The following is a 19,350-nucleotide window of genomic DNA, read 5'->3' as shown; positions in this document are numbered from 1 at the left end:
ATTGTGCTATATTCATTTACGGAGTTGACTACATGCCACACTGACTCTGAAATATGAAATAAATTGTGCTATACTATTTCAAATCTACGTAATAACAAGAGAAGGATTAATTCTGATTAAATGAATACCGAACTTGGGATATTATACAGGTAAAAAAATAGTAGAACGTTATGTATTACAATCGTTGATAGAAAAACGAAGGCTACTGCTCTTTGTTTATAAACACCAATTTTTAGGTCGTGTATTATCGTGGAAGTCGAAAGGAAAACAATTATACATTTACCATTCCTTTCGAAGTACATGAAGTAGAATTTTACAATTGTATGTTGTACAAAATCATAATCAAAACTTAATAATTATTTTTCATACATTTATTTCTGGTGTTTCCGTTAATTACCGGTACTGTTAGAATTACAAAGATGCAATTAAGTTTCTTTTAAACCATGTAATTTCGTTGAATTCGCGGCGAATTATTTTTCAGTAGGCCTACTTAATCTAGCGTCAGACGAAGTGTAATGATGTAACATCAAAATATATTATGATATTTTTTAAATGTGCTAAAATCATTATGAAAAAAGTTAGGGAAAGGTCAGCTACAGAAGAAAGCTTTCTCTACTTTCTACTTTATTCGTATGAAAAGACGTTACATCTGCTACGAAACATGCGGTCGAGCAATCAATCGTATGAACGAAAACTCAGTGATGTTAAGTTGTAAATATTGCACATTCTGAAGAGAAATATGGGAAAATGACCTGACATATACCTATGAATATAAAAATTATTGTTTTAAAATATGACCTTCTCTATTTTTTTTTTTCATTTTACTATAGCAACAGCGCAAATTATCTGTATTTGAAAAGGAGCGAAAACTAATTCAGTAGCTATAATTGAATTCCACGTAACAAAACGGGTATATTTTTTTCCCCGCCTACAAATTTAAACACGGTTTCCATTATATGTAAATACCATTACGAGATATTTTTAATGCTAGATGTTTCATATTAATTCCAATACTTGTGCATATTTATAACATAAATTTGAAATCTATATCATCGCGTATTTATAGTGATCCGAAAGCAACTCACCGTACAAAAGAAATGCAATTGCGACAGTGGTTTTCAGTTGTTTATTAGCCGTTCAATGTGATTAACGTAAGAGCTTTTATCCCGCAATTCCACGCAAATTAGTATTAGAATTAAAACCAGTACATGATGGAACGTGTAGTGCAAAAGAGGGACAAATGTCTATGTATCAATTTTAATGGAAATTGACAATTTGACTTTCTAACCTAATTAGCTGCAATCGGTAAAGATAAACGTTTATTGTAGTTGTCATTTGTCTGATGTGAATACTGATCACTGACCCGATTAAAATCTTTGTTTGTATTAGTGAAAGGGCGCAATATTTAAATTATTCCTCGTGCGATTGTCATTTTGAGTTAGATCATATTCTCACAACTGGTACATGGAGTGTTCCCCATTTTAGATTTAGAATGTATGTTAAATTGACATCCATGTTCTACAGAGAAACGAACTACGGTATTTAAAGTACAGGAATATGTAGCATATTATTTGGTAGATATTTACGAGCACTACTGGTACTTACATTAAAGGAAACCTGGATGTCAAAGTTCATGGTATAAAGCGGACTCACTTGGGGGGGTTGGAAGCGGCCACTATACGTCTGTTTAGCTCAATAAACTGGTCTGTCAGATACACACGTTCGGATAAAATAAGAGGAAACGATAGGTTTCCAGGCTTTCATAAACACTATCACACACAATATAATGTCATAGTGGTTCAAGTTCAATCTTTCAAGAATCACTCACTGTTTATTAAAAGAAATTGACAAATGAATTAAGAAGAAAATGGTCCTGCTAGCTGCTATTCACACAGCCAACAGGAAAGCAGGTTGGCGGGCATGCGAGGTCTCGTGGCAGCAGACGGCTCGGCACAAGCAGAGGCTTCGATATGCAGGCCGACCAATGGCGTAGCGCGTGTTTCAGCCGGTCGAGTCTATTCGGAGGGGGTTCAAGGCAGTTACCTGAGATGCGCACGAGCAACTTACTATCATTGAAACAAACATAGTCTCACTGACGTCGCGTCAACAACTGTTTGACAACGTAAAAATATGTATAGTAATAGAAATACACTATACATGTAAGTTTGTGCTCGTCTACTGACACACTAGTAAAATAATAAGAAAAATAATAGTAAGAATTATATATATTTGCTTTTTAAATTTCGTAATGAACGATATTATGAAATATTCTAGATCAAAATCTCTTTTTACTGTCATTTGTTATACTGTGAGGGAGCAACCTACATCTTCATTAAGTTTCTGCAAAGAGATCTTGCCAATCAAAACACCTATTCATCATCATTATTATTATTATTATTATTATTATTATTATTATTATTATTATTATTATTACTATTATTACAGAGGCTCAAGTTGGAGGCGTTACAAATTTAAAATAGACATGAATTAAATAAAATAGATGTTTATTAAAAATAAGCGACGGACGTTTAAGTACAAAATAGTTAATAATAAATAAGCAAATCAATGAAGTGAGTAAAACAGAGAACGCATACCGGTACATATTTATGCAAATAATAAAGTATAGAAAAAAATTCTAAAATTTAGTAAATAAATCTAGATACTGGCAAAGAAACTGTGTTACGAATAATTATTTCATTTTGTGTATATAATTAAGAAATTTAAATTCTACTTGCTACTTGCAAGTAAGAATCAATTATAGAACATGACAATAAAATACGGAGATCGAAATAAAAAACATTAATAGAGACTGCAGATTCTCGTGAAAGGAGCGAAGTTTATTAATAGATTTTTATTGATTATAGGTAGGCCCTATAACTTTGAAATTTATCAAGCACGTTTACAAACAAATATCTAAACATTCCTTTTCAAAAATAGATGCGAAGTAAACGAATTTTCTTACGCGTTATCACGAATGGTTTGTGAACTTCAATAAAAATTCTTACTTTTTGCCATGTTTATATGATAGTAGACCCAAAATTTATCAATTATTCAAAAATTTTTCGAACGCAACAAATGACACAATTTTTGTCATCTTCCTTTCAACAACTAGATACAATTACCTCATTACCACAGAAGTCTCCTCGGACATGTGGCAGGATAAAATTCCAGGTTAAATATGACTTTTGAGGGAACATAAAAAAATCATAGTGATACAGTTATCATGAAACAAAACAAAAATAATACAAAACAAAAGAGAAACACAACCAACAGCAAGGTATTTTAATCAACACAGAGAGAACAGAATTTAAGAGAAAAAATCTTGTCTCATATGTTGCTTGAGATAACATAAGACAACGCTTAGTCTAAATAGGAGACTTGAGAAAGCAGAACAAATGCAAAAAAGGACCTAAGCGAATGAAACGCTTAGGGGAAATGGGGCGCAAGACAAACAGAAACACGAGTTCGAATAAAATTGAGACAACACAGAATCACGTATCGACATTGAAAGTAACAGTAAGATCTTTGAGTACGTGACCAGTATGAAATAGGGATATCAGATAAGGCAATAAAAATACAGAAATAACCACAGTCTCTCTCCAATGAAAATTTCGGACATAAGGTATTTTTAGTCGAATAGAATACATGGGATGAAAACACACACACAGAAATAAATACACCCAACTGCAACGCATTATTTTGGAGAATATAAGACGAACACAAAACAAAAAAAAATAAAAGGCAGCATATTCATAACAAATAACAAAATGATGAGGAATAAACTTAACTAGAATGATAGTGATCTTGAGACATCGCAAATATAACACAAAATACGAAAGAAACAGAGTAGAAACATAATAAACATAAAACATATACAACATGAGACAAGCGTTCAGAAACAAAGTCGACTTTACACAGTATAGAAATAACACAAAATATTTAACAATAACATTATTGAGGACACATTAGGCATGAAACGATATTGAAAAAATACTAGACATTGAATTTTCACAAACCAGAAACATACCAGGCAAGTAAAAAAAAAATTGATAGAAACACATGTAGAAGCATATTATTTAAGAAAAAAAACCAAGAAATAACACAAAACAAATAACAAATTCGAGACCCGGATCCTACGAACGGGAGACCCAGTGTCCAACTATCCTGCTGAACGGTGTGCCTGTGTGTTTGAAATAGTAAAGGGGAATGACGGGCGAAATTTATTTTTTATACTATTTTTATGGTACACATTTTATGGTATACATTTTTGTATCGTTCATACCCTTCCTATAAGTATTCTTGCATATAAGTTGCATTATGTTAAGATGAATTATATTTTAGTCAATCAAATTTAAATGCTTAGTCTTCATTAAAATATATATTTTTTTAATTTCGAAAATATTTAGCTTATAAAAATGATATTGTGTTTTGTTAACCCTTAAATTGGCAATGTGTCCTACAGGATACAACAGATTAGTAGGCTATATGCTATAATTTTAATAGAACAATAGAAAAAAATTGGTAGGAAAATTTCCGACACGGTTTAATAATCTAGTGTGAGAAATTAAGTTTGCCAATTTAAGGGTTAACCACAGTATATAGAACATGCAGTAAGAATTTCTATGTTCACAGAACCAAAATTGTAACAGTTTTTACACTTTGAATGTGACGAAATGTACTAAAAAAATTGTGAGAAAACAGCTTGTAAAGTTTGCATTAAATCCAAAAATCAAGGGTGCAGCCAGCGAATAGGGATTATAATTCTTCAGTGCCTCGGAAAAGTGACTTGAGTCAGTTTCCACAAACCTTCTTTGATAATTTATTAACAACTTACGGAACATCTGCTCGCTTGGAAAAAGAGACATAACTGTTTCTCCTACTACAATAATTCATACAGAAAAAAAAATTCAAATCGACATAAACCAGTGTAAGTTGTCAATAAATTATCAACAAAGATTTGTGGAAACTGACTTATGTCACTTTTCCCAGGCATAGCAGAAATAAAATGGACATTGAGCGAATCTTCCTGTTATGTTTCTCTGTGCGCCGGCGTTTAGCTCCACTTTCAAGCGCTAGAGGTTAGTGTAATCGAGCACACGTTAAGATAATAATTGAATATAAGAGTTGAGACACAGGATCCAAACATCGCCTAGCTTATTACATAATCCAGTAACGCTTTGCTTCAAATAAATTCAAGTTAACAGCTTTTCCTTAATTTTCAGTTATTAACTAGCTGTAATAATAATTTTTATGTTTTATATGTAATAAATTATATTATAAAATAATAAAATATATTATAAAATTATTTATCAAATTCGTTTAATATTTGTATACAATATATATATATATATATATATATATACATATATATAGGCGTATTGTTTTACTTCTCATAGGAGTTTTGTTTTTCCATTTTCAGCACTATCAAATCATTACATATTTTAATTGTAGATGGGGTCAACGTCTCAACTCTCATTATAAAGGAACTCTAGAGTCTAGACATTACAGATAATGACGGATTTATTATTTCATTGATCCAATTTATTTTGAGTACATAATGTACCTAGATGTATTAATTGTATAAATATTATATTCCTCTGTGTCGACTGTTAACTGGTGTGATGTCAGCGCCAACTCTAGGAAAAAAGCAAAATCTCACACTCAAGCTGGTTTTAAGGTCATTGAAATCAGTCCTGTTACATCAAAGGTACCGACGCGAAGTGTCCATACTTGTAACTCCCTATACGCTGATGCAGCTATTTAAATATGACATAATTCTTACTCTTCCAAGCGTTGCAGAGTACTGAAACTTGTTCAACATATACCGTGATTAAGGGTCGTAGTCATAGACGAGACTTTGGACCAAAATTGACTTTGGAAAGTACAAAGTCACCATTTTCCTATTCACAGTCGACACTTTGAGCAAAGTAAACTTCAATCGTGACTTTACTTCGAAGTCGTCGAAAATCTAGATTTTGACTTTGACTTTCGTTCGCGGACATAAGGAAAATGGCTGATATTTTGGAAATTGTTGAATTTGCCGAGAATATTGAAGACATCTAGGAGATTATTAAAGCTGCTCATATTCCTTAGCGTATTATTATAGATTATAAATTCAAATCAAGGTACAGCTTTGATAAACAGACAGTATTAAATATCCTCATGTTTCAACTTTCATTGATGAATAATCAAAGAAGATTATCTGTTCCACCAATAAATAATACAACTTATTTCATCGCGATTTTACGCTATAGGTAAGGATTAATAGCTTAATATTGATACTGTTTAATTCTATAAAGAATAGGTTATAGGCTACAGTTGGAAACTGTTAATTTATAATCCTTGTGGTCGTCATAATAATGTTTTCCGCATATTGATTTCAGATAATTGTAAATAGTTTCTGCAGACATGCAGGGAATAACTCTGCCAACTCTCAGCAGGATAATATGTTTCTTTCATAGTCTGTCATTGGTGGAATCTTATCTTCCATATCTTCACAACAAAATTATTTTACAGTGAAATAATCAAGGCTTAATGTTAAAACTAACGTAACTACAATAGATGTTTTATTCACAACAAAATTCTTAACAGGCAATACTATTTCAGATAAACTATACCATCATGTTTTGTAGTTATGAATTGCGTTATATACAAGACTGTTCGAACTGAGTTACGATTTTTTGTGGCCAGGTAGAAGAACAAATTATTATCGATTGGTGTAAAGACCTAAAAATGTCAATTTCTGTACTTACGTTAGTTTCACAATAAGCCCTCGAATAATATAATTCTTATGTAAAGCTGCAAGAACGGTTAACAATTGCTTAACATGTACCGATGTTCAATTGTTTCATTGGTTTGTGACTCAAAAGACGGCTTTGATTGTGGCAATGCCTACTCTATTTCAACTATCTATTAATTTAATTCGTTTAGAAGGCAGTGATTTTGATTGCCAACATTAGGACAAGATCGTCAAATCTCGACTTACCGAAGTCAAAGTCTCAGAAGTATTGTCTGTGAATAGGACTTTTAACAAAGTTAAACTTTACTACAAAAGTCGACTTTGGGGAGTCTTCATCCAAAGTCTCGTTTATGAATACGGCCCTAAGAGATTGCTGATTCAGTTTACAGAGATAATAAAGAGAATATTTTTTTTTATTGACAATGACCAAAATTTCACTCGCCTCTCCCCCTTAAGAAAAAATGCAAACGCACTGCACTATCATAGTAAGTGCAGGTTATCCAGGACCATATCTTGCTGGTGAGTGAGAGATTGGGAGGGGGAAATTGTGGATGGAATAGGAAGTAGACTAAGAAGCGGTCGAAGAAAGGGAGGGAGAAAGAAATTAATACCCGGGGTCGTATCAAGGAATTCGTTTGGGGCAGGCAGGCGGACAGACGGGCGGGTTCGGTTACCACATACCCTTTTACGTCAGCCTTTCTAGCCCGCTGATAAATAATATGCACGGAATTAAATTCCAAAAAACAATGGTCATGGTGACGAGCAGTCTGGTAATCGTAATGTAAATAAAATTTAAATGTCTCTTATTTATTGTAAGCAATTTGTATCAAAGATTGTGAACTAGCGATGATACTTTTCAGGCTTGCGGCATTCATTTCGCTCAGCTGACTGCTTGTTAACGCGACCCGCTTTCGATCCCCGGGCAGGTTGTGATCGAATTTGTGTTTTTTTTATTTTAGTAGGTTATTTTACGACGCTTTATCAACATCTTAAGTTATTTAGCGTCTGAATGAAATGAAGGCGATAATGCCGGTGAAATGGGTTCGGGGTCCAGCACCGAAAGTTACCCAGTATTTGCTCATATTGGGTTGAGGGAAAAACCCAGAAAAAACCTCAACCAGGTAACTTGCCCCGACCAGAAATCGAAACCGGGACACTCGGTTTCGCGGCCATACGCGCTAACCGTTACTGCACTGGTGTGGACTCGAATTTGTGGTGGATTTAGCAGACAATGCAGAAGGTTTTCTCGCAGTACTGCCGTTTTCTTTCTATCATTCTACCAACACAATCAACCTTCTCCTCATTTCACCTATGATCTTTAACAGTAAAAAATAGGCTGAGCTGAAGTCTTGGGGTGGGGGGCGGTATGGTTTTCCGATGCTGATATAGTAAGGTTTTGGGGCTCCGAAAACTGGGGCTCATCAGACTACTACGGATGGAACCTGGGTCTATCAGGGTTGAGGCAAGATGGCCCACCTGTCCGCATCGGATTTACGAATTCCACCCGCGCGTCATGTTAGAATTAGATAATCATTACAAATGTCTATAAGGCTTAAAATGGACAAAATCAAGCTTAAGTGTAAGGCAAGCTAAGCACTTCTCGCCAAAGACATCTCGATTGCCGAGTTTCTCATGTGATCGATGACTTCTATTCCATCTATTACTACAGTCTAGTATACACAGTCACGAAGCTCAATACGTAGTAAATATGCATCCATAGATAGTTGCTGACCACTAGGATCGCTAATATCGCCTCATGACAGACAATGCGAAATAATACCGCCACAGTTTATTGTTCCTACCACCCTCACAACTCAAATTTCGTGACTGTATATACTAGACTGTGCTATTACAATAAAATTAATGAGACGGAGAAAGGTATAGGGAGTTAGGTATTGTCACAATTTTCTTTAACCCTAGATGGACCAAGCTATTTTTGGTAACACGCTGGACCAAGGGAGGGTTAATTAATGTCCACCATTATATTTTACCTTTATGGTTATAGTTACAATTTTTGCGTAAGTATTATTTCTTTATTGAGTGATTTAGGTAAGAAATAATGTATTTTAAGAAACAAATAATTTTTATATCTTGAAAATTGTCAAATTAAATTAATTATTGAAAGTTAATGCTTGAACAAATTCTTATACATCATTCACATCTTCATTTCGATTCATCCACCTCATTCACACAATCACAGCGTATGTTTGTCTTTTGACTGTGTTTTCCACACACATACAAGTTGCATTTTCCACAAACAATGGTTATTTTTGCTAATTTGTTTAGTTTTTCACTCTTGGTGCTACACTATTTGCTACATGTATGGCACCTCCCTTTCCCTGACGGCTGCTGCTGATTCTGGGTTGTTTTGGTGATTTTCTTCTTGAGGATGGCTTCCATTGACATAATGATATTGGTCTGCAGTCCAATTATGGTTGCAGCACGATGTTCCACGTTTGGTTTGATTAGTTCTAACCCCAGTTTCTGTAGATAAAAATCGCCGCCCGTTTGTTTTCTTTTTGTACCAGTCTGGGAAAGTCATAATGTACAGTGTATAAGTATTTATGCACGCAATATCAATTAGGGTGTAAAATACTGATAGCGACAAATGAATGGTACCTCTCTTAGCAGTATATATCCTGGCCATTTGATCTATGGTGTCAACAGAGTCTTTGGTTGAGTTAGAGAATAAATTTATATCTGATTTTTTTTTTCCCCATCTTCAGAAACTTTGGCATCTTTATGTGATGACAACATGATTAGGTTCTTCTTAGGTTTAGGAATGTACGGCACTAACGTGACAGGTGATTTTCCAGATGCAGGGTCAGTGAATGCAAACTCCCTTGAGTGGAATTCTCTTCCAGTTATGGTTTCAGTTCTTCAGGAATATGTTTGCGATTATTTTTCATGGTACCAACTAAAGTCATTTTACACTCGTACAGATCTTCAGCAAGTTCGACCGATGTATAGAAACGGTCAGTAGTCACATTCCTACCTGTATCCTTTATTGGAGCAACAAGCCTTTTGACAACTTCCCTAGGGCCTCTTGATTCAGGAGTTGTTCCTTCTTATTTGTCAGCATAAACTTCCATACTATGAACGTATCGATAGTCACAGTCAGCAAGAGGTCTGATGAGGATCCCATATTTACCCGGTTTTTCTTTCAAAAAGACTTTAAATAACCATCTGCCTCAAAATAGGGTAAGCATTTCATCTATAGTAGTGTTTTTACCAGCTGTACAGTACTTCGGAAATATGCCATTCAAAAGTCGAAATATTTCTCGTAAAGGAGCAAATTTGTCATTAGATCTCCAACCTGCCTTGTGTTCTTATCATCAAATCTGATGACAGAAGATCACGAAATCTGTTCCGACTCATGCTGGCTATGTATATTGACCTTCCAAGTTCTTGGGACCATAAGTCATGGTAATCTAGGTTGTTGTAGTCATTTGCGCCCATCAAAATGAGACTACCTATGAATGCGAGGATTTCAGTTGGACTTGTTTCTTCGACACTTCTCTCTGCTTCCTCGTTTGTGTGTTGCACAATTTTAGACACAACTTCATCAGTAAAGAACTTTCCAAAAGATTCTTGTATTGTGGTTACTCTACCAGTTTGTGGCTGTCTAGGCTTTCCACGTATTATATTTGCAGCGACTGGACGAGGCGGATTAGGTACATAAACCCTTCCACTTTTAGTCACATACTTCATAATTATTCTTACACTTGCACTATCGTTGTTATCACTAATATTCCTATCAGTTTCACTGTCACTCGAAGTGCATATAGTAAAATTGGGTTCTGCCTCATCATCAGTATCACCATTATCATAATCACAGTCCATATCTACAATTTGATGAACTTAATCTTCAGTTTCACTAACACACTCATAAAAAATATCACAACTTTCTTCGTCGTGATGTTCTAAAACTGCTTCTGATTCACTTTCCATATTATATAATTATCTGTTCGTATTTCTGAATCATACCACGGTCAGAGACAGAATAACACTCTTTATAAAATGAGTTTTCAATCCATGCAGCAATGCCAACAATGTACGAGGCGCGTCCGTAAAGTAACTTTCCCACTCGTCCCACAGCTAGCAAACCCTATGTTGCGCGAAGCGCATGGCTCATGCGCTAGCGGAACTTCCCGAGTGCTCTCAGTAGCTTCGTTTCATTGGTTGAAGATGGATGCTCCTATTCCAGCTCCCGACGCGTGTGAAGTGCTATCAGTGAAAAAGTTTCTGAATGAACAGAGCATAGCGCCGATTGAAATTTATCGTCAGCTGTGCCAGGTCTATGGGCCTAACATCATGAGCAAGCAGATGGTGCGTTGCTCCACAAGGTCGTCTGTAATGATGGTCGGCCTCCCACTGCGCTCCTCGTCATGCACATTTTGGGGTCCTGCTGAAAATTGTCTACAGCAGCAACGCACCATCTGCTTGCTCAAGACCTGGCACAGCTGAGGATAAATTTCAATCGGTGCTATGCCCTATGCATTCAAAAACCTTATCATTGATCGCACTTCACACGCAGCGGGAGCTGGAATAGGAGCGTCCATCTTCAACCAATGAAACGAAGCTACTGAGAGCACTCGGGAAGTTCCGCTAGTGCATGCACCATGCCAGGACATTACTCTATTACGTACACGCAGTCGCTTCGCGCAACATATGGTTTGCTAGCTGTGGGACGAGTGGGAAAGTTACTTTATGGACGCGCCTCGTAACACAATGTTGGTTTCCAAATACGTCCATTGTTACAATAAGTTTATTGTTGTAACATAGTCCCGCGCCGTGGCGTCGTGGTCTAAGGCATCGTGCATAAGACTAGCGTTACGGAATGGCGCTAGTTCCGAGTTCTCATGGGGGAAGATATTTTCTCATGAAATTTCGGCCAGTGTATGGACCGGTGCCCACCCAGCATCGTGATGCACTTAGGGAGCTACGATAGGTAGCTAAAATCCGGTTTCACAAACCAGTTATAACGGCTGAGGGAATCAACCTGCTAACCACAAGATACGTCCATTCTGGTTGGATGATCGTCCACCTCTGCTTCGGCATGTGGACGTGAGGCCAGCAGCCAGTTGGTCGTCTCGGCCCTTGATGGGCTGTAGCGCCATGGATTAACTTTTTTTGTTGTAACATACATTTATAATTTCGAAAAAAAATTGTTACAAGTTGGACCAAGGGAGGGTTATTTTGTGACCACTTCGAAATTTGGTCCATATAATTAGGTTTTCAACCACAAAAACTTGTTTGTCTTTATTGGATCATAAACTTTATACTATTTCTGACACAAAATGAGAATACCATGGTCTGAACATGTTCTATACTATAATAGTAATAGTTCTAAAAAGGTGTGGACATAAATTGACCCTCCCTTTGTCCGTCTAGGGTTAAATAGGCCTATACTTCATCAACATCAATGTAGTCTTCATAGATTTATGGAATGTATCCCCTATACATGCCATGAAGACACTTAGGAGCGTGAAGATAGAGCACCATGTTTTCTTGAGCTCGATACTAAAATGAGGTGGTGTAGTCAGCACAAAGCTTCGACCGCTTTTTTATCCCCTGGAAAGACCGGGTACTCAATTTGATAGGAGGATGGATGAACCCCGGGGGTCATTAAAATTTTGCAAAGAAAATATCCTGTCACCACTCAAGATGGAACATCGGACCTTTCAGTAACCAGTTGTTCTACAAACAAAGCTATTCGGCCGCAATATATTATTAATTATTTCAAAGATTTCTGCCCAAGAGCAGGTTTTTCAGTGCAAACGCAGCATTGTGCAAAATTTCGTATTTTCCGCTTCCTCCAAGTCTCTGCATATCGTCGTTGTTCCTGAAATAACTCCTATGTGCAAAATATAAAAATTTGCAGTAGGAAGAAAAAACCACAATTATTCACCCTATGACAGCGGTACATAAGAGATTGTGAATTCTTACATTTACGAAAGAAAGAAATACATATAGGAGATTTTATTATTTGCTGTATCTCTATTTAAGTTATTTAATAGAGCAAAAATCTGAAAATCGATAAATATGTCACATATTAGGATCTATTGCAGGAACAACGACGATATGACCCATATTATCTTAATGTTGTTTAACATCTGATATCTTCTTCTGCTCCGTACTTGTTCCCGTTTACCGTTCCTTCTCTTGCATAATTCTGTAGGCAATTCCTTCTTAGCCAGTGGCCCGGTCAATTTCTTTTTTTCTCCTGATCAGTTTCAGTATTATTCTTCCTTCACTCACTCTTTCTACCACAGCTTCATTTCTTAGTCTGCCTGTTCATTTCACACGCTTTATTCTTCTCCATATCCACATTTCAAATACTTCGATTCGTTTGTCTTCACTTTGTCTTTATGTTCATGTTTCTGCCACATATAATACCACACTCCACACAAAGCACTTCACTAGTCTCTTCCTTAGTTCTTTTCCAGAGTTACGCAGCAGATTCTCCTGTTTCTATTAAAAACTTCCTTTGTCATTGTTATCCTCATACATGAAATGTTACATATAAAATTAAAAATAAACGTTTTGGACATGTAGTTTAAGTACACCGCTATTTTTTTGTGTAATTCCAAAAAAAAAAAAACATAGTATTAGTTTGTAAAAAATGTTTTTCATGTGAATTCCTTTTTTCCTGTTTATTCTTCTTTACATTTTTCCTGTTTATTTCTTCTTTACATTTTTCCTTCCTCTTTAATCTATCATTTTATCAGATTTCAATAACGCTCTTTTAGAGGATTGAGATTCATTTTATCGCACACTAGACAACTCGCAAATGCGAATCTCCTTTCTTATGGTCGGCACGACGCAAGGCCACCGCTGAGACATCACAGGACAATCATTAGACAACGGACAAACACCCCGTCTCGTGGCGGAAGAAACATTACTGTCACTTTCCGCTCCTGGAATCGAACCTCGGACCGCTTGTATGGGAAACGCACTAGTTATCAATAGAGCAACAACGGCGAAAGGTATAAATTTCGCGTCCATATAAATGTGTAGGAAAGGTTTGTGTATTGTGTATGTTGATTTCAGATAATTTTTCTACTGAACTACGTTACAGTGTTTTGCTTAACGTTCATAAAATAAGTGTGAATTTTGTGAATTCCTTATACACATATTTATCATTTGCATATAATATATCCCTATACAGGGATATCGTTTTATTTTTACTTAAACTTTTATTGTACCTGAGTTTTTGAATGTACTTCACTCCCACCCCTTCTACTAACGAAGTTCCAGAACCAAGGCCGCAGTACTGAGTTAATGATTATAGTACGTTTCAGAAATATGTTCGCGTTTTCCAGTGACGAAAACTTCCAATATTGAATTATATTTTCGCACAGGTACTGTCGTCCGTTTGCCTACTTCGCATCCCGATTTCCCCACCTGCTTCCGTTCGCTCCACTGTAAAGACTAGTGGCTGGGCTTTCTTAGCTCTTTTCTGAAAACATTAATTTCTGTTAGGAATTAATTGGACGTCTACGTAATATTATGCAACTGTATAAAATAACTTAAATAAAAGGGCCTCGTTAAGTAGTTAACTATCACGTGATCCCCCCCCTTTCTACGATCCTGCGACATAATCACTTGGACGGACAGTAGATAGCATGTCTGAGTAATTTTATCTGTGCTGGTCGGGCAGAAGTGAAGACTGAATTTACAGTACGTAAGGTACTCTTTTATACAGTAGGTACAGAATTATTTCAACATGAGTTACTAATTATGAAGGACAAAACTGGTAATTGGAATTAGATGCAAGAGTCTATAGTGCGATAATCGGCACAAAAGAACTGAAGCCTGTATCGAAATGAACGGCCACCATTTTCAAAAATGTCTTTAAATATCCATATTATGATTATTTTTCATTTTAACTTCATTCTCTATATCGTACGCTAATGTGCTGTAGACAGTATAATATACACTGCATAATGAATACGTTCGCATGGATAACTCAGTTCGTGAGTAAAAACACTTATTGTTAATACTGTACTGTATTTTGATTAAACAAAACCTAATGAAAATTATCACACTCAAAATCGCGATATTTCCTACTTTACGTAATTGGATGAACTACTTTTCTTCCCTCCTGCATCTAGTAAAGTGATTTGTTTGTATTTTACGCCAGTATCATCGAACTCCAGTCGTGAAAGGAGGTAGCAAACGGTGTTTCCGGGTCTCAATCATTAATCCAAAGGTATAGCCAGGTTAACATTAAAAATGTTAGTAAAAATAAAATGATGTCCCTGTACATTTAATGTACTACCGTATGCAGACAATGTAATGTAACTTGGCCAAACTGAAGATTTGAAGCACTTCTTTGGTATTCTGGTTAATAAAATAAAATATACTGCATTAAAAATGAATGATTCTGAAACTTGGTATTAAATTATTTATATAAAGGGTGATACACGAGGATTTACCGTCACTTACAGAGCTTATTTCCGAAGACATTCTGAGCAAAAAATGTCATATAAACATCTGTCCTAATCTCAAGATTTTCAGAGTTACACTAATTTGAAGTTGTTACTAAATACTTTTTTATTTTGTTTAAAGGGTAAAAAAATATTACAAATAGAGAATGAACTATTCAGAAGTATCATTTCTTTAATTGACTAGTATTCTGAAGCTAAAAATTTGTTAGTTGTTTTGTACAGATTTTATTTTTCAATTTTTAAATGAAAATGACATCATTCTCACGTACTTATCACAAAAATTGTTACAAATCATACGACTTTAGGAACGTCATTCATTACAGTTTAACCCTCAACTGGTATCTATGGGTCAATATAGACCCATATGGCTAGATATCGTAATGTACATTTAAAAAGCAATACCAGTTGAGGGTTAATTATGCATCCTAATGTACAGTCTTAAAAAATTATCAAGAGTGGCGTGATTTGTAAGAATTGTTGTGATAAATGCGTAAGAAAATGTAAATTAGTAGCTAAAAATCTTATATATATATATATATATATATATATATATATATATATATATATATTCTGTACGAAGCAAATATGGAATACACAACACATGTGTGTGCCATGTATATCTATGAATGTGCTGATGTGTATTTTGGGGAGTAATATAGTCCTTTTTCAAGTCCTTTTTAGGCTATAACTTTCCATTTTTGTGTCCTTTTTGTTGAAAATTTTTCCCTTTAAATTCCGGTCTATAAGTTTTATTTAACGACGCTCGCAGCTGCTGAGGTTATATCAGCGTCGCCGAATGTGCTGGAATTTTGTCCCGCAGGAGTTCTTTTACATGCCAGTAAATCTACTGACATGAGTATTTAAGCACACTTAAATGCCATCGACCTGGCCCGGGATCGAACCCGCATCCTTGGGCAAAGAAGGCCAGCGGTATACCAACTCGCCAATCAGGTCGACTCCGGTCTATAATAATAATAATAATAATAATAATAATAATAATAATAATAATGATATTTCCTTCACCACATACGCAAGAACGCAATAGAACAAAGACTGTAAGTGTGTTGTAATGGCGATTGTGATTACGTCACAAAATGTGTTAGCTGAGGATTCGATCGAAAGACTGCTGGGTGAGTAACACCAACGCGGAAGTATATCGTACATTGTTATCCAAAACAACTTAAGTGTATGGTAGGAACTAATGATTTTCGATTTGTACACGTCAGTCTGGGGATAGAAAAAACGTTATACGGCGGGATAAACCCGCCGCTGTTATGCGAGGTGAAAAGCTACCGAATTCATGGCAATTATTACGAGCTTGCGAACCGAGTGCGAACACACAAGCCTGTTTATTATTTTTAACGACATTGTATCACATACAGCCATTATGTTCACAAGAATAAGGAATGAACTGTTTTTGTAATAGCAGGAAATACAAGCTATTTTTACTACAACATTTGGGCGTCCATTTTTTGTTAATTATGAATACGTGTGGGTGAATGTTGCTGAAATATTCTTTGTGCGCGCCATTGTTAAGAACTGTGCTGCTTTCTTTGGCGGAGACTCAGGTTCATATCCTATGCAAGTTGAAGTGATATTATCTACAGTAATCTCACTAGTGGTTTTGATTTACCTAGAGAAAATCAAAACTCTAGTGGGATTTAATTGACTACTACACGATTAGAATAAAGTATATAAAAATTAGAAGAAATAAAGTACCATATTCTAATACAATAAAATATTAATTGACTTACGAAAATAATAAACTATTTTGAAAATGAATTATTGTACCATCTCATCATTACAAATATTCCGTTAGATGGCAATAGTGTGTTATGATGAGCTGTTCTCTTGTTACCAGTTGTGTGAACTATACAATATTTATTTAGGTTGACAAGATTCATATCGGTAAAAAAGAGGACACAAAGTTTAAAAAAGGAGGACATTGTTCGAAAAAGAGGACTTAGATTTAGACTTTGACCTAAGTTATATTATACTTTAAATTACGTCAATATCTATTTATTACAAATATTTACAGCACAGATTTAGGCTTATAATTATACTTAAAAATATCTTAGTACGTATTTACTACAAAATAATTATGATAAAACTTAATAATAATGATTTTACAGTTAGATAAGTATGAAAGTCAAGGAGATTATAATTATTAAAGAGGACAGAAAATATCTATTTAGATTTTAGGCTTAGGCCTATATTATACTTAAAATTTTGTCAATATATATTTTATAGAAGATAAAACTTATTAATAGAAAATGATTTTACAGTTAGCTACATAATATGAAAGTCATAGGAACTATAATAATAATAATAATAATAATAATAATAATAATAATAATAATAATTATTATTATTATTATTATTATTATTATTATTATTATTATTATTATTATTATTATTATTATTATTATTATTATTATTATTATTATCAAAGTACATAAAAAGGCAGCGCAAAATGTGAATTTAATATTACTTTGCAATACAAGGAGGAGCAACCAGAGGTAATATCTTTGGCAAAGAGTATATTCCGTCGATGCTGCTGCCATCTGCAGGAAAATTACTTGAAAAAGGCGTCAAATCAGATAAATTCAAAATATCGGGCATACAAGTTACAAAAAGGAGGACATTACTTGATTTTTTTTTTAATCTGCCCGGACCCCGGACAAAAGCCTAAAAAGGAGGACATGTTCGGACAAAAGAGGACGTCTGGTAACCCTATCTTCAATGAACTCTATGGATGATTTCTAGTCAAGAAGGCTTTGTTGATTCAGTTTCACTTTTTTTTTAAACAGTTGCATTCCATTTCAATTATCAATATTTATATTAAACAATCTCTGATACGTGATTATCCATAATCTCATACAGCAGAAGCTATAACATAACCTAAATAATATAAACAAAATAAATGATGGAAAAGTTTTAATTAAGGATGATGAAATGAAACAAAAATAATTTTAAAAAGTACAATTATTGAAAGTATAATGATGGGAAAGAAAGTAACAAATGCTAAGGAGGTGATACTTGAAAGTGTATTTGTGTGAAAATCTTTTAATCGAATTTTTGGAGCATAACGTTCTGTATCTTATTGGTATAATAAATAACTGGAAGGTTTATAGAGATGTAGACTGGGAAGAAAAGTAAGATTGAAATGGACTACTATTTTGAAGGCTGAACAGCATAAATAAATGAAAAATAATATTATTTGAAGTATTTTTAATTCGCAACAGGTTTCGTTATTGATTGACTGATTGGTTACTTCATCATCTGGTTGATTTAATTGTTTATTACGCATAGCGTTGAGAGAACAACAGATTATTAAAATATTATGCTTATTTCATTACAGTTACCGAGTCAGTGAGTCTCTTACTCGAAGTTATGGGCTGTTGCATCGAGAATTTATTTCTGACAGGGAAGACTTGCACTGATTGGTTGATTAAGTAATTGACGAATTGTTGGTTTGACTGAGTGATTAATTAACTGATTGCTCGATTACCTGATTGATTACGTGTTTATTTAATTTACTGCGTGATTATTTGGTTCATTGATTGACCGCATGATTTATTTGTGGCGTGTTTGACTGACTGAAATTCGTTATACATTTGTGAAAGAAGTCAGAAAACAATGACAGGAGGGAAAAAGACCTTTGGGGAGGCCGAGACGTAGATGGGAGGATAATATTAAAATGGATTTGAGGGAGGTGGGATATGATGATAGTGGATTAATCTTGCACAGGATAGGGAGCGATGGCGGGCTTTGTGATGGCGGCAATGAATTTCCGGGTTCATTAAAACCCATTTGTAAGTAAGTAAGTAAGTAAGTAAGTAAGTCAGAAAACATTAAATGTTTGAAGACGGCTATAACACGATTTTTAGTTGAATATAAATCTTATTAAATTGTTAATAAGATTTGAGATATCGTTGTAATTACAATCCCACTTTTGATTAGGGAATAAATAAATGACGCGACAGCACATGACGAACCTTGGCCAACAAGCTAGCTGCACGTCCACAAACCTTAGCAGAGGTGGACGATCATCCAACCTGGACAAGGGTATCATGTGATTAGCACGATGATCTGTCCGGTGTTGCAGCTGGCTTGCGGAACAGAATTTAACAATTTATCGTAGCTCTCCAAATTCAT

At 34.9% G+C, this 19,350-nt stretch overlaps 1 protein-coding gene across 2 annotated transcripts in view; it reads right to left on the bottom strand.

Moving 5' to 3' along the window:
- Positions 1–1,886, bottom strand: part of Cirl (Calcium-independent receptor for alpha-latrotoxin) — a 1,849,656-nt gene extending 1,847,770 nt beyond the window's left edge. Inside the window, exon 1 of one of the 2 annotated variants that reach the window (XM_069837575.1) lies at positions 1,606–1,886. The gene's annotated coding sequence lies outside the window, so the exon portion shown is untranslated. The remainder of the gene's footprint in view (positions 1–1,605) is intronic. The other variant, XM_069837572.1, reaches the window with a different exon arrangement.
- Positions 1,887–19,350: the final 17,464 nt, after the last annotated feature.

Source organism: Periplaneta americana, chromosome 10 (assembly GCF_040183065.1).
Source record: "Periplaneta americana isolate PAMFEO1 chromosome 10, P.americana_PAMFEO1_priV1, whole genome shotgun sequence".
NCBI classification, from domain to species: domain Eukaryota; kingdom Metazoa; phylum Arthropoda; class Insecta; order Blattodea; family Blattidae; genus Periplaneta; species Periplaneta americana.
This window is presented reverse-complemented; position numbering and strand designations above follow the sequence as displayed.